The sequence below is a fragment of the Chrysochloris asiatica genome, unplaced genomic scaffold (assembly GCF_000296735.1).
Source record: "Chrysochloris asiatica unplaced genomic scaffold, ChrAsi1.0 scaffold00038, whole genome shotgun sequence".
Lineage (NCBI taxonomy): Eukaryota > Metazoa > Chordata > Mammalia > Afrosoricida > Chrysochloridae > Chrysochloris > Chrysochloris asiatica.
In genome coordinates, this window is record NW_006408556.1 from 4657574 (window position 1) to 4672293 (window position 14720).

Here is a 14720-nt window from a genome sequence, read left to right on the forward strand (position 1 = left end):
ATGTATTTGAATTACAGTGTTGGAGAAGACTATTTAAAGTACCCAGAACTGCCAAAAGAACAAACAAATCTGTCCTGAAAGAAGTGGTTCTAAAATGGTTTCCAAATCCCCAAATCTTAAAGATAACGTCCATGACAGTATTCTGGGCTGACAAAAAGATTCAGAATAAAATCTTGAGAAAGTTGGAGAAAGGATAGGCATGGAGATTTCTTATATATAGCTCCAATTTTTTCTGATTATAGAATAAGTAGATGTACAATAGAAAATACACTAAGACCCAGACAAGTATGAAAATTTAAAAACAGTGAAAGTAACGTATTTCCCCATGTATTTTTTAAAATAAACTTTATTTTTTTAGTTCAGTTTTAAGTTCATTGAAAAATGGTGCTGAAAATACAAGCCAAAACAACAAAGCCTATTATTAAGTTGATTCTGACTCAAAGGGACCCTATAATTTTCAGAACAGAGCTGCACTCCATGGAGTTTTCATAGGATGTAAATTTTTGGAAGTAGATCGCCATGCCTTTGTTCCGTGGTACCTAGGTTGAGTTGAGCTGGCAACTTTTTGATTAGTAGTTAAGCACAAACTGTTTGCTGAATGACAGTTCTTTTGTTTCACATTCTTGCTAGCATGTAGTGTTGTGTTTTAGATTTTAGCCAGAAAATCACTTTATTAATATTCTTTTCAGTTATAAATCTGAATGAGGTTGCTAGGATAGTTCAGAGAGATCCTGTATATGCCGCCAAGCTTCCCCAAATGATTATACCTATTGCCAATAAGTACACTCTGACTCATAGCAACCCTATGTTGTTGTTGTTATTAAGTGCCATCAAGTCGGTTCTGACTCATAGCCACCCTGTAGAAGCTTTCCGAGGAGTGGCTAGAATAGCTCCATTCAAATATATCTATATTTTTCCTTCATGTCTTCTGGATTTTTCTGTCTTGATTAGGAACATTTTTTTTCTTTAAAGATTATTGTAAAAGGTTATGTGAGATATAATTTGTGTAGCACAAAATTCACTTATTATACATGTAAGCGCCAATGACCTTAGTAAATGTCTATGCGTACCACTATCACCTCAGTCTAGTTTTAGAACATTTTCATCATCCTAAAGAGTTTCCTGTTTACACATAAATCACATCTCTACCCCAGGTCCTAGACATCCACTTGTTCTACTTTCTGTGTCTAAATTTGCCTTTTATAAACATTTTATAGAAACTGAATCATACGATAGTCTGTTGTATCTGGCTTTTGTCACATAGTAACATGTTTTTGAAGTTCATCCATTTTACCGCATATATCAACATTTTTCCTTTGTGAACAGAATTCCATTGTCTGTATATAGCACATTTTGTTTATGCATTCACTAGTTGATGGATATTGTTTCCCATTTGGGGCTAGTATGACTAACGCTTCTATCAACACTTGCGTAACTATCTTTGTAGAGATATGTTTTCATTTCCTTGGGTACGTAGTGGAATTGATGGAGTCCTGATGTGGCGCTGTGGGCTAATGCTCTGGACTACAAGGTCGGTTTGAATCACAAGGTCGGCGGTTCAATCTCACCAGCTGCTCCTCAGAAACCCTATGTGGGGTCGGTATGAGTAGGAACTGACTTGATGGCACTTAAAAACAACAAACACATGACCCTGTTCAGGGTTGCTCTGAGTTGGAACCAACTTGAAGGCACTTAACAACAACATGACCCATGATAAAAAGAGAAAATATTCAAGTTGTCAAGGATTTCATTTTACTTGAGCCCATAATCAACACCCATGGAAGCAACAGTCAAGAAATCAAACAATATATTGCACTTGGAAAACCTGCTACAAAAGACCTCTTTAAAGTATTAAAAAACAATGATATCAGTATGAGGACTAAGGTATGCCTGACCCAAGCCATGGTATTTTCACTTGTCTCATGTGCATGTGAATGCCGGACAATGAATAGAGATAACCAAGGAAGAATTGATACCTTTGAATTATGACATTGGTGAAAAATATTGAATAAATATACCATTGATTACCAGTGCATGTTCTTCAGAAGCATGTTCTTCCGGTAACATGTTAGCTGAAGGGTCCAATCCCTGGAGAAGACATCATAATTGGTAGAGGTCAGTGGAAAAAAAGGAAGGCACTCAGTGTAATATAGCAATAATTGTGAGAATGATTGAGGACCAGGCAATGTTTTGATCTATTTTAGCTATGGTAGATGTGACTCAGAACTCAATGTCCTGTAACAACAAAATGACACATGTATGTTTAAATTTTTAAGAAATTGCCAGAAGAACAGAAGATACTTCTTGAAAGAAAGACTGCCAGGAAAAATACAAAACAATAATGGCAGTCTAACTGACTACTACAAGAACAAGCAAGTTGCTCACCCAAGAGACATCAAGGTAAGTGGTCAGGTCCCCTCAGGGTAAACCCCCTTCCAAGACTAAGACTCAGTGGAAATACACAAGCAGACATGCATTCTGACTGGTGACTACATTGGTTACTGATAAGGGGAAGTGAGGCAAAAACAGCAAAGAAGCTGCGAGCTAAATCCTACCACGTTCAATAGACATCTATGAAACTGGGTGGAGACGTGGTTGGCCAGCGGTTTGGCAAGACCTGGGGACTCCTGGACCTAGAGTCAGTGACACAGCCACAGAGGACTAGAGTGGAGAGTGAAGCATCCAGCTGATAAGAAGAGAGGGTATATGCATAAGAACACCCACACTTGCAGATAATACCCACTTGACCTGGCTTCAATGACTGGACGATCAGAACTCAACTAGATGAAGAAAGAAGAGGGAAAAAAGAGTAGCCTGATACAATTTGATGAATTTGACCTGCACCTATGGAAGCAGTAGCTCAAAAGAGGGAACAAATCTTTACAGCGAGGATCATTCTCACCCCCTCAGTACACAGGGTAGACAGGGATGGGCAAGTTAGACATTGGCTACCCAAAATGGGAGGCTACAAAGGCAAGAAGTGACTGGCTTACAAGCTTTCAAGAGGGAGCCTAGATCTAGAGGGCACAGAGGAAGGTAGAATCTCCACTGTCTGGGCGGGCTGATAAAAGGAGATGGGGATAGCATTCATGTGGCACAATAGTAAATAATTGCTATCAGGACTGACTATGAGGGTTGGAAATGTAAAGGTAGATGTTTTGTAGCAAAAGGATGGAGCAACCCAGGAGCAGAGGTCCCTGGGGCCATCAAGGGAGAAGAGAAGCAGTGATGCCAGAGATGGAGGCAGAGACGATGACGTGGAGAGATGGAGCCACTGGGAACTCTGGACTCAGAGAGGGAAAGGGGCTGTGTGCTGATGACCGAGGGGCAGGCTTGTGGGGTATACCCTTTGGTTAGTTGATGATGTGTGAAGGGGATTTAATCATGCAATGAAACGATATATGATAGGATGTAAAGCTAATGTTCTCCCATATAAACTATCACATAATTCACAATAAAACATTAAAAAAAAAAAAAAAGATAATGTAACTTTTGAAATCCCCTTGTATTTAAAAAAAAAAAAGGCAAACTTTGTATTCACAAAGTAGTTGTAGCATCATGCATTTCTACCAGCACTGCATAGAGTTAAGAAAAATTGATGTTTTGTAAAATTCTCAAGTCTAGATGTTTAAATTATGATAATAGTAATTAAAATAATAATCAATGATATCTATTTTATTAATTTTATGCTTTCTCTTTATATTTTGTTAAAACTAGTAAGTTTCAGATAGACTGAAAAACTCCATTTATCTTAAAATAAACCTCAAATGTTTTAGCATCTAAAGCTAGGCTTTATTTCACTGGTGAATTTAACCAACAAAAATGTGTTTACTAAAATAGATGTATAATATGTTTTAGCATGTTACAGAGTTGGTCACTCCCTTTTATATTAATTTTTTTAATTCCCTGGAAAACATATTTTTCCTTATAAAATTATCAGCATTTTAAGTTTGAAAAATCAAACAAAGAAACAATACTTTTGTTTACTAGTTTTTTTTTAAGTTGTAATTGGGTTTGTGGCTGGCATTTCATACAATATGTTCACACACACAAAACAAGACTCAAAACATGAATTCATGCTGCTCAGCAAGTATAGGCCTTTCTCCTATGTAAACTATCACATAATTCGCAATAAAACATTAAAAAAAAAAGAGTATATAGGCCTTAGTGAAGAGGTGTTGCTTGAGAAGTGCCATCAAACCAACTCGTAACAACCCTGTATAGGGTTTCTGAGGCTTTAAATCTTTGAGGGAACAGAAAGTCTTAGTTTTCTCCCATGGAGCCCCTGGCATGCTTGAACCGCAGATCTTGTGGTTCAAAGTCCACTGCTTATCATGTGGCGCCACCAAGCTCCTTCCATGAGAATGTTAATTTAAAATTCTGACAATCTCACAGTTCTAGAACTCAAGGTGAACAGGCATTTGTGAATTTGTCTTTGATGATGCATAGGTGTAGGAGACCATCATGATTTGGCTGCACTAAAGGGCTTTCTCCTAGCTCAGATAAACATTCCTGACAGAACACACACAAACACACAAGAAAGAGCAGGCATGGAACCAAGGACATTTTTCAGATCCAGCTCTGACTCAGACACATGAATATAAGTGAAAGCAAGGATTGTAATACCAGCCTCCTTTTCTCTTCTATTTCTGCTTCTTCTCCTTGAAGCTGTAAGAAAGAGAGGATTTTCCACTTCAGGTTTATTTGAGAAAACTTTTATAATTTGAGCAGGTGAGTTCAGATGCCTAGGAAGGAGTAAGAGTTTAATAAAAATTAAAAATAGAAAAAATGAACACAAGGTACTATTGGGGACCTCCAGGCCACAACCAGGGTCTGAGGAAACCCATTAAGGCAGATATTATCTGTAGGGTCACTGAACCAGGAATAAACCAGATCCTAGCGAAGCACTGTCTTTGCAGAAGAGGATGCAAAGCACAAAATCTCTTCATGCTAGGACCTGGAGTTCTTCCTTGAGAGCCACCAACTTCTCATTAGTTCAGGAGTCCTGAAAAAGACAAAGAGGAGTGTTGTTTCCAGACCTGACTCTACAAGCAACTTCTTTCCCTGCTTTGTCATGTTGTTGTTGTTGCTAAGTGCCATCGAGTCGATTTTGACCCATAGCCACCCTGTTTAGGGTTTCCGAGGAGCAGCTGGTGAGCTTGAACCGCCAACCTTGCAGTTCAAATGGCTTCACAGTCTGGCGCATTAACCCTCAGCTCCACAGCCTCATAGTATAGCAATCCGCTCAGAAGAAAGGAAAAAAAAAATGCATTATATCCTTGTGACGCAATGCCTCTTTAGAACACAGGGCTTTTTAGCAGAGAGAAGAATCTTTAAAACAAAGTGCCTGATCAAAAGTCTGAATCCAAAGTGTTTTCTGATATTTCTGTCTCTTGTCACCTCTACTATCAACTCTAAGAGAAACAAACTTAAGTCTAAAAAAAAGGTTAAAGTGCAGTACCTGTTAGCTGAAGTCCAGAGTATTTTAGGAAAGAAAGAGGAAGATATGTTTATAATGATATAGAGGTGAATCTGACTCCACATACCATGTCCTCTATTCATGATCTCCTACTTGAGATGTCTCTGATACCACAAACCATTTCACACAATGGCAGAGATGGTAGCAGTGTCTGAGAGCCTGCAATCTATGAAGATTCTGCCACACAAATCCAGCTTAATGTATTAGTCTTAGTAGCTCCTCTTTCATTTGCCCCAGAACCTTGACCCAAGATCATCAAATGTAGTGCCTTTATTTTCTCTACCATAGATTACACCCTCCCTGTGTTTTAACAAAAGAACTATGAGCTCTTTATTTCTGGAGTTTCCAAAATTTGGGATTGACTGGAAAACAACATGTTTCTACAGGGTCACCACTATACAGAAAATTAACTTGAACAAAGCCCAAAAAAGAAACTCAGAGAAGTCCATAGGGAATCTCAGCTACCACCAGGTTCCTTACCTTTCTGATTCCTGAAGTACATGAACATCCCCACCCCGAGGAAGAGCAGACCCAGAACAAAGCTCCCGATTCCACTCAGCATCTTGCTCTGTGCAGACTCCGATTGTGCTCTTAAGAGAAGAAGTCAGGTTTCATAGTTTTTCACCCCATCGCCAACTTCTCTAATTGAGACCCTGAGATTCAGAGCTTTGAGAATGGAAGGAGTCTGCTCAGCAAAATACAATAATTGGTGACCTCTGGAAAACCATTTTAAAAATCACAATGAGTAGAAACAAAGTTCAGGCCTTGAACTCATTAAATTTCACAGCCCAGACATAAGGTTTGACCATAACATTTGACTTGTGAGAAGTCTGGGACTCAGTAAGGTTAAACAACTTGTGTAGAGGGACAGAACCAATAAAAGGCAGAGCTGAGATTGTGTTCCCCTCAGGTAGAGGACGCTCCTCTTTTCAATGAAGATCTGTACAACTCAGAGTAGCAGCATGGGAGTAGAAGTCCAGCTCCACAGGCAGGAGACTGGTACTCAGGGCCAAGTGGGTGACCACGTCATGTGATAGCATTAGAAGAATCTATACAGAGACCATCTGTTTTTTGCTTGCCAGGTAAAATTTCCTCCCCTATTGTTTAGGTATTTGTGAAAATTATCACAGAGCTATACTCAACAACCTGGGCTAAAGGAAAGGAGAACATGCCACAAAGGAAGACATAATGTACAAAGAAGGGAAATCAAACATCCAGGGATAAGGGAAGTCCCTCTTCTTGTTTATGAGGAATCTGTGAGGTCAGATAGCTCCTCGCTCCATTCTACTGTGATCGGGCTCCTCAGGCTTGGGTACTCCACATGGCAGGTGTAAACCTCTCCACTCTGAGGAATGGTTTCAAGCATCACCAGGGTCTGGAAGGTCCAGTCTCCATTCTGGATCAGGCCTGTGGAGACAACCCCAGCCTCCTCTTCCTGGCCATTGCGGAACCATCTGACTTCAATGAGGCCTGGATAGAAGCTATTCACAGAGCAGACCAGGAGGGTGTGGTGTTTCAGGGGCTCAGTCTTTGAAGGATACACAGTCACCACAGGCTCCACTAGGAGAGAAAAGACAGACACAGGAAGTGAGGAAGACATAGGAACCCTTGCTTCACTGTCTTTGTGTCTCTCTTCAAATCCAGGCTCAAGTCTTGGGCAGGCCTCCCTCAAAGCTCATCATGAGCCCATATGTTAATGGGCCTTGAATTTAATCCTCACAGCATGATCTATCAAATTTGAGACACAGGAGTAAAATTGTGGGTTTTTCTATAATTGGAACAGTTATTCACTGCTGAAGTGTTTTCAAATCTTTGCAAGGCATGTAGTTTTAAATAAATGGGTAAATTTTTAGTGTCAGATGGCTGAATTCAAATTCAATCTCTGCCTCTTACTTGAAGGTCCTTGAAGGGAGAAGTTTGTTTGTTTTTTAATTCCTCTGGGAATTAATTCCTTTGGGACCTACGAAGAGGGATTCTAATAGTAACCTATGTCGTAGCTTTATGTGAGAATTGACAACAATAAAATAAAATGTGTAAAACAGGGACTGGAGCTTAGTTTCCAAAGCATGTTAGCTAGTTACTGACCTTGTTTATTCCGACAGAAAACGTGTTTCAAAGTGATATACTGGAAGATAGATGGGGGCTAGCACAGGGATAGAGGGAGAGGCAAGAGGATGTAATCTTCTAATGCTACCTTAATGTACTCAGCACCTTTAAAGCTACAGAAATGATTCAACCACTGGGAAGCAGGGATAGATAGAAGTGATTCTATAACCCTAGGAGTTGAGACTCAAGGAACGCATGAGGTCTGAATGAGACAGAAAGCAACAAGGAAAGTGATTTATTCAAAAAAGTTCTAATATTTATTTTCATCTGATCAATTCCTCTACTATTTTAAAAGACAAATGAATATAGCATTGGAATTGATACCCTTTACAATTGTTGAACTTTCAAAACTGCCATTTGAAGTTAGGTTGGGGCCTGGGCCTCCTTATTTTATGTGCTGAATGCTTCGGAGAATCCCTGATACTAACAGACTTATGGTGGTAATTACAATTGGGCAATACTATGTGAAAAATATTTGAGTTCCAGAAATCAAAAAATAAAAACTAGAAAATTTTAACTGAGCATGTGGCAATATTCAGGCGGGGGGCGGATGACCCAAGAAAGAAGACTATGAGGTAAATTGTGTTGTAACTGTACAAAGCACTATGTAATCAGCATTGTTATAAACACAGCAATATCAGTATGTTAATAAAAATTATACTTCAAAAAAGCCAGTGTCCTAACTATATCAACTATGTGAAACCATATAATATTTAAAACATAATAACGGTCTCTGGAAAGCTAGACCTAAAATTGAGAATTTCCTTTACCTCCGCTCCTCAAAGGAAAATCAATCAATTACTCTGGTACTTTCTCCACAAGCAAATATTTATGCAAATAAACAAAGAAATGGCACTTTTCATTTCTGGAATTTCAGCAGTAAGAAGAGTCAATGGTAAAGCCAGTGCGTGACTAACCTCATCATTCCTAATGTTTCCTCTCGTGGACTGTCCACTAAACCTTCACTCATCCTCAGACACCATCAATTTCCTTCTCCAAATCTCCTAGGTCCCGGGCGGCTCCTACCAGCGTTTCCCCCATTTCAGCTACATCTCCCTCATCCTCGGTTCTTCCCACAGGGTCCCCAAGGACACCCTGAAGGTCTCCCTCCTGACACTCACCCCACACACCCACAGTCTCCTTGCTCGGTCCTCTCACTCCCAGAACACACAGAGAGACACATACACACTGTGGCACACCCTGACACACCCCTCCTCACACTCTCCTCTCACCATCACACACTGACACAGCACACGTCATCTCTCCAACAGTACACGTTCTCATAACGTCAGGACTCACCCCCCCTCACAACACACACACACACACACACACACACTCACACCGCCGTTGCACCGTGAAGCTCTCCACGTCCTGTAGTTGTGTCTGCACACCGTGTCCCCCAGGACCGCTCTCCGCTCCAGAAGGTCCTTCGGGCGGTTCCAGGACTCGGCTTCAGGCTGCCCAGCTCTGTCACCGCCACATACTCCCCCAGGTCGCTGTCGAAGCGCACGATTTCCTCTAGGTTATGGATTATCTCAGCACAAAGCGCACCCGCTCCGTCCTGTTGGTGAACTGACACTGAGACTTAGCCTGCTCTAGGAAACCCGCTGTGGGGACAGGAGAGTGCCATTCATGCTCGACCTCTCCGGAAGAAACCGAGGACGAAGCCCACCGGTCTGGCCGCCCTGGAGCGAGGTGGCAGCACTGAGCCCCCCCGATGGGCTCATCCCCCCCCCTCCACGTCCCCCCACCCACCGCTGGTGCTGCTCATCCATCATCAGGGATCCGAACTGAGGCCGCACAGGGCGGACACAGCTGTTCCCAGCTCCTTGCGATCCGCTCCTGCTGAGACACTCGGCTGGAGGTCTCCATGTAGGAGCAGACGTGCCCCATCCCTGCCTTCCACACTGCCTTTTCCCTGAGGCTCCCCTCCTCTCTTCTTCACCTGCTTCTTCAAACACTGTCTGCCTCCTCCATCCTGTAGTCTTGACCCTTGCCAGCCCTGTGCCGCCCCTGGGAATTCTAAGGGGATAACATTTTCTCCCGTTCATTTAAGGAGCTTCAATTTTAATGAAAGTGATGCATAAAAGCCAAACACACAAGAATTTATACATCAGTGAGAAATGTCATAAAAAAGGGAAAGTGTAGATAGAGTTCAGTAACAAGAAAATGTTGTCATCTAGATTGCTTTAGGGTACCAGAGAAGGAAGGACTCTCTCTCCCTAAAAAGTGACATTTAAGAGGATGCTAAAATTGACATGTAAGAAGTTGTGGGTTGATGTGTGGGACCATAAGGACAGTTTGAACTGCAAGGTTGGCGGTTCAAACACATCAGCTTCTCCGTGGAAACTCTATACAGGGTCAGTATGAGTCAGAACTGACTAGGCACTTAACAAACAACAACAACAATATGGCCATACAAAGGAGCCTCTGTAGAGTAGTGGATTTAACCACAGGGTCAGCAGTTCAAATCTACCAGCAGCTTCATGGGAGAAAGATGAGGCTTTCTGCTCCCATTAAGACTTAACCCAATACAAGGTCACTAAGAATTGGAATCAACTCAACAACACATAACTACCACTACCATCATCCTTTATCTACTTTTCAGATTTCAAACAAAACTAAATTTTAGTTTTAAGTTTGTTGCCAAGCCTGACCAAATTAGGTAAGGGTCAGATATGTCTCAGAGCTCTGATTTGTCATATGTGCGTCTTTGTATTCATATGGGTTTTGTCTTTACGTTTAATTGAACTATGAGCTGTGAAAATTATTAAATGATACAAATAAATGGAGGCATCAGGCATTATTAAAGTATGTTGTTGTTGTGCAGTGCTGTTGACTCGGTTCCGGCCCATAGCGATCCTGTATAGGGTTTCTGAGGAGCCTGTAGAATTTAATTACTGAAGGTATTTGAGGTGTTATATTGAAAAATACTGTGGTAGTCACCGCCATGTATGACAACAATGTAAAGGCAAGTTGTTGAAAGTCAGCAGAGATAACAGAGACCAAAAACACATGAAATATTGAGAATATTGCATAACGTTGAAAAAAGTTAAGACCTTGAGTTTACATTGATTGAATAAGTGTAACAATAAAGTGGCGAACTTTTAGCATTTTATCAAGAAAGCGAGCTAAAATAGCTACTGGATATCAGTAATTTATCCTGATTTATGACAACCAAAATGTCTCCTGACATTGCCAAGTACCTCCTGAAGGACAAAATAGTCTGTGGATGAGAAGAACTGGTAAAAACCACCTGAAAATGTGTGATTAAACACAAAACCAAACCAGTGTGAATACTTTTCAGTATTTCATGAGTTCTTGGTCTTTACCATCTCTGCTTTCAACAACTTGGCTTTATATTGCTGTCATCCTCACTTAAGGATACGCACTGGGCTGCTAACACAAAGCTGGCAATTCAAATCTACCAGTCTCCTTCCTCAGAAACACTATATAGTTGGAATCGACTCGAAGGCCCTTACCAACAGCAACGCCGTACTAACTTCCTGCAAGTGATTATGTGTTCTAGGCCTTGTGCCAACGAGCTCTGGTGGCACAGTGGTTAAGCATGGGCTGCTAGCCAAAAAGTTAGTAGTTTAGAAGTTCAAATCCATTAGCTCCCAAAGGGAAAGAAAATGTGGCAGTCTGCTTCTGTAAATATTTCAGCCTTGGAAACTTCCTTAGTATCTACTGCTGCTATAACAGAAATACTACAAGTCATTCATCCAAATTAATTTCTAATATACACTCTCATCCGATCAGTTCTTTTCCTTTTCCAAAACAAACTTGTGCGGTATTAGAATTGTTTGCCTTTTAAAGTTGAGTTGAAAACTGGAGTCTGGGATTAGAGTAGCGTCTTGGGCTCATTATTACATGTGCTTAATGCTTAGGATAGAAGTCCTGGTGTGTCACTGGAGGATTATTTGGATTAGATGGAAACACTGCCTGATCCTATGCCATCCTCACAATGCTATCCCATGCTTCATGTAATAGCATTATGAAAAGCATCAAAATATTGTGAGAATTACCAAAATGTCACAAAGACATGAAGTTAGCACATACTGTTGGAAAAACGGTGCCAATAGACGTAACTGATGCAGAATTACCACAAACTTTCAATTTGTAAAAATGGTGAATAAAGCTCAGCACATTAAATGAGTTGTGTCTGTATTATGAGAATGTTATCTTCCAAATTTCTTGCTTTAAAAAACAATGGCATTTCCTAAGCTTCATAAGGAGCTCTGGTAGCTTAGTGGTTACAAATCAGGCTGCGAACCACAAGGTCAGCAGTTTGAAACTACCAGGCTTTCTGCTCCCATAAAGAAACCCTGTATAGAATCGCTATGAGTCAGAACCAACTCCACGGCACATCACCACCACCATTACAAGCTTCATAGACAACAACATAGTGAAACATACTAATGATGACTAACTTTATTAAGTTTTTCTTAAACTAAACCCACAGTATCTCTGAGGTATTCAAGTACCACAAAACAATGTATTTAAGATTGATGGTAAACCATTACTAATAATTTTGCAATGCATTGCACTTAATAAAAGTGCTTAAATTCTTAAAATAGGAATTAGTAGGCAAACTTTCGTTGTTGCTGTTAAATGCTGTCAAGTCAATTCTGACTCATAGCTACTCTGTATAGGGCTTCCAAGGGGTGGCTGGATAAGTTTGAATCACTAACCTTGCAATTCAAATTGACCTTATGGTCCAGTGCTTATCCTACCATGCCAATTTGTGAAACCACAAATTGAAGAAAATGTTTAATCAAATATCAACAATATGTTAATAATCTTACTTCATCAAGAGCCCGTTTTCTCTTAAACAAAACAAAACAAAACAATAGCACAAGGACTCTAGAGATATTAGTCAGTATATAATCCTTACAGTAGCAATTACACTTGGCCAACAAATACATGAAAATTGTTTAAGAGTCCCAGAAATCAAGAAATATAAATTACAAATAAAAAGAGAAATTTTCAACTGATTATTTGGCAGTATTGAAAAACAGAAAGGTCTAACAAGGAGACCATAAGGTAAATTGTGTCCAAACAAAGTTTTTGCAGAGTGTAAACAGTGTGGGCAGGAGTGTGTGGAAGTGCATTATTATGTAAGATTACATTACCCTTGGATAGCAGTCCTCTGTGTTTAATCCGAAGTTTAAGTTTCAGCAACCAGAGTGCTCCTTGGAGGCCAAGATGGCTAGACTTCGTCTCTCATACTTTGGACACATTGTCCGGAGAGAACAGTCGCTGGAGAAGGATATCATGCTGGGTAAGGTGGAGGGTCAGAGAAAAAGAGGAAGACCTCCAATGGGATGGATTGGCCAGGTGGCATCATTGATGGACTCAAGTGTGGCAGCGGTAGTGAGGAGGTTGGCCCAGGATCGGACATTGTTTCGTTCTGCTGTGCATGAGGTCGCTATGAGTCGGTTCCAACTCGATGGCACCTGACAACAACAACAACAAGCTTCAGCTCTTCAGTGAGCGTCTCACACTAACGAGCACTGTTGGTTGTTGAACATTTTACCTGATAGCGCTCCAATACTGCCCTTGAGAATCCCAGAAAACTGTAAGCAACAATTTTCCAGCTGATGATTGACTTTTTCACTTCTTCTTGGTCAGCGATTAAGGATGTTTCCATTCCATCCTCTGCCATTTCTTAGGCTCCTAGTGATGACTCCATGTCTCATCACCAGTAGCTATTTTTTTTTTCAAAGAAATATTTACCTTCCTTCCAATATCAGTCTAAATTTTGTTTGCAGATGTCCAAACGCTTCTGTTTATGCTCTTTCATGAGTTGTTTCGGTACCCATCTCGCACAAACTTTTCAAAATCCAAGTCTGTCGTGGATTATTTTATAGGCAGAGCCATGACTGATTTGGAAATGATTTGCCACATAATCCACTGTCACTCATCTAATCAACAGAATCGTTTCACGGGCAAGCTCAATGTTGTCATCAGCCATGGATGTGCACAGGTGTTTTATTATAACTGTAATACGGATAACTTTTGTATATATTCTGCATCATTATAAAAGCATTAATATCATCTTTTTTGGAAAATTTAATGTGAGAAAATAGTAATGGTGTCATGCTAAGTGAAAAAAAATAGATACAAAATTGTTCATACATTATTATCCAACCAGGGAATACAGTATGTACCAAGCCAAATGAATCCATTGCCATCCAATTGATTCCAACTCATAGCCATCCCATAGGGCAGAGTAGAACTGTTCCTCAGAGTTTGTTTCCAAGACTGTTAGAAGAGCACACAGCCTCATCTTACTATAGTGGTGGTCTTGAACTGCTTACCTTTCCATTAGTAGCCCAATGCTTATCCTACTGGACTGCCAGTATGCAAAGGAGAAGAAAAATACATTCGAATGTTAACAGTGATGGCGGTGGTTGTTGTGTGCTGTAAAGTTTCTGAGGCTACAGAAACAGAAAGTCTCATCTTTCTCCTACAGGTTAATAGTGGTAGTAGAAAATAATAATGATAATAATAATCAACATTTTTAGAATTTTTATTCATGAGTCACTGGGCTAAAATATTTGATATATGTTATTTTACCTAATTCCATCCCTTTTTATAGATGAAGAAACTGGGTTGCTGGAGGAAGACAGACTCAAATATAAGTCTGTCTGAAACCAGTGTCCATGGTTTAAAATAATCCTAACTTGGAGGTTATGAGTGATTTTTGTTCTTTTATCTATATTTCCCTGGATTTTCCAAGTTCTCGACACAAAATGTTGTTGTTAAGTGCCATTGAGTCAGTTCCGACACATAGTGACTTAGCACAACAGAATGAAACACTGCCTGGTCCTGCGCCAACCTCACAATCTTTCTTACACTTGAGCCCATTGCTGCTGCCACTGTGCCAGTCCATCAAGGTAAAGAAATATTATCTATAAAATCAGAAAGAATGAAACCAGATCCACATTTCACACTATGTACAAAATGAACTCAACTTGGATTAAAAACCTACATGTATCATCAATGAAAAAACAGGGACATTTTTAGGGTCCCTGAATCATGGCATAAATACACTATCAAACATAACTGAAAACACAAAAACATAATATAAAATCGATGATTGGTACCTCCTAAAAATTAGATGTGTATA

General features: G+C 40.2%; 1 pseudogene; it reads right to left on the reverse strand.

Moving 5' to 3' along the window:
• Positions 1–4991: 4991 nt before the first annotated feature.
• LOC102832089 lies at positions 4992–9478 on the reverse strand (annotated as a pseudogene).
• Positions 9479–14720: the final 5242 nt, after the last annotated feature.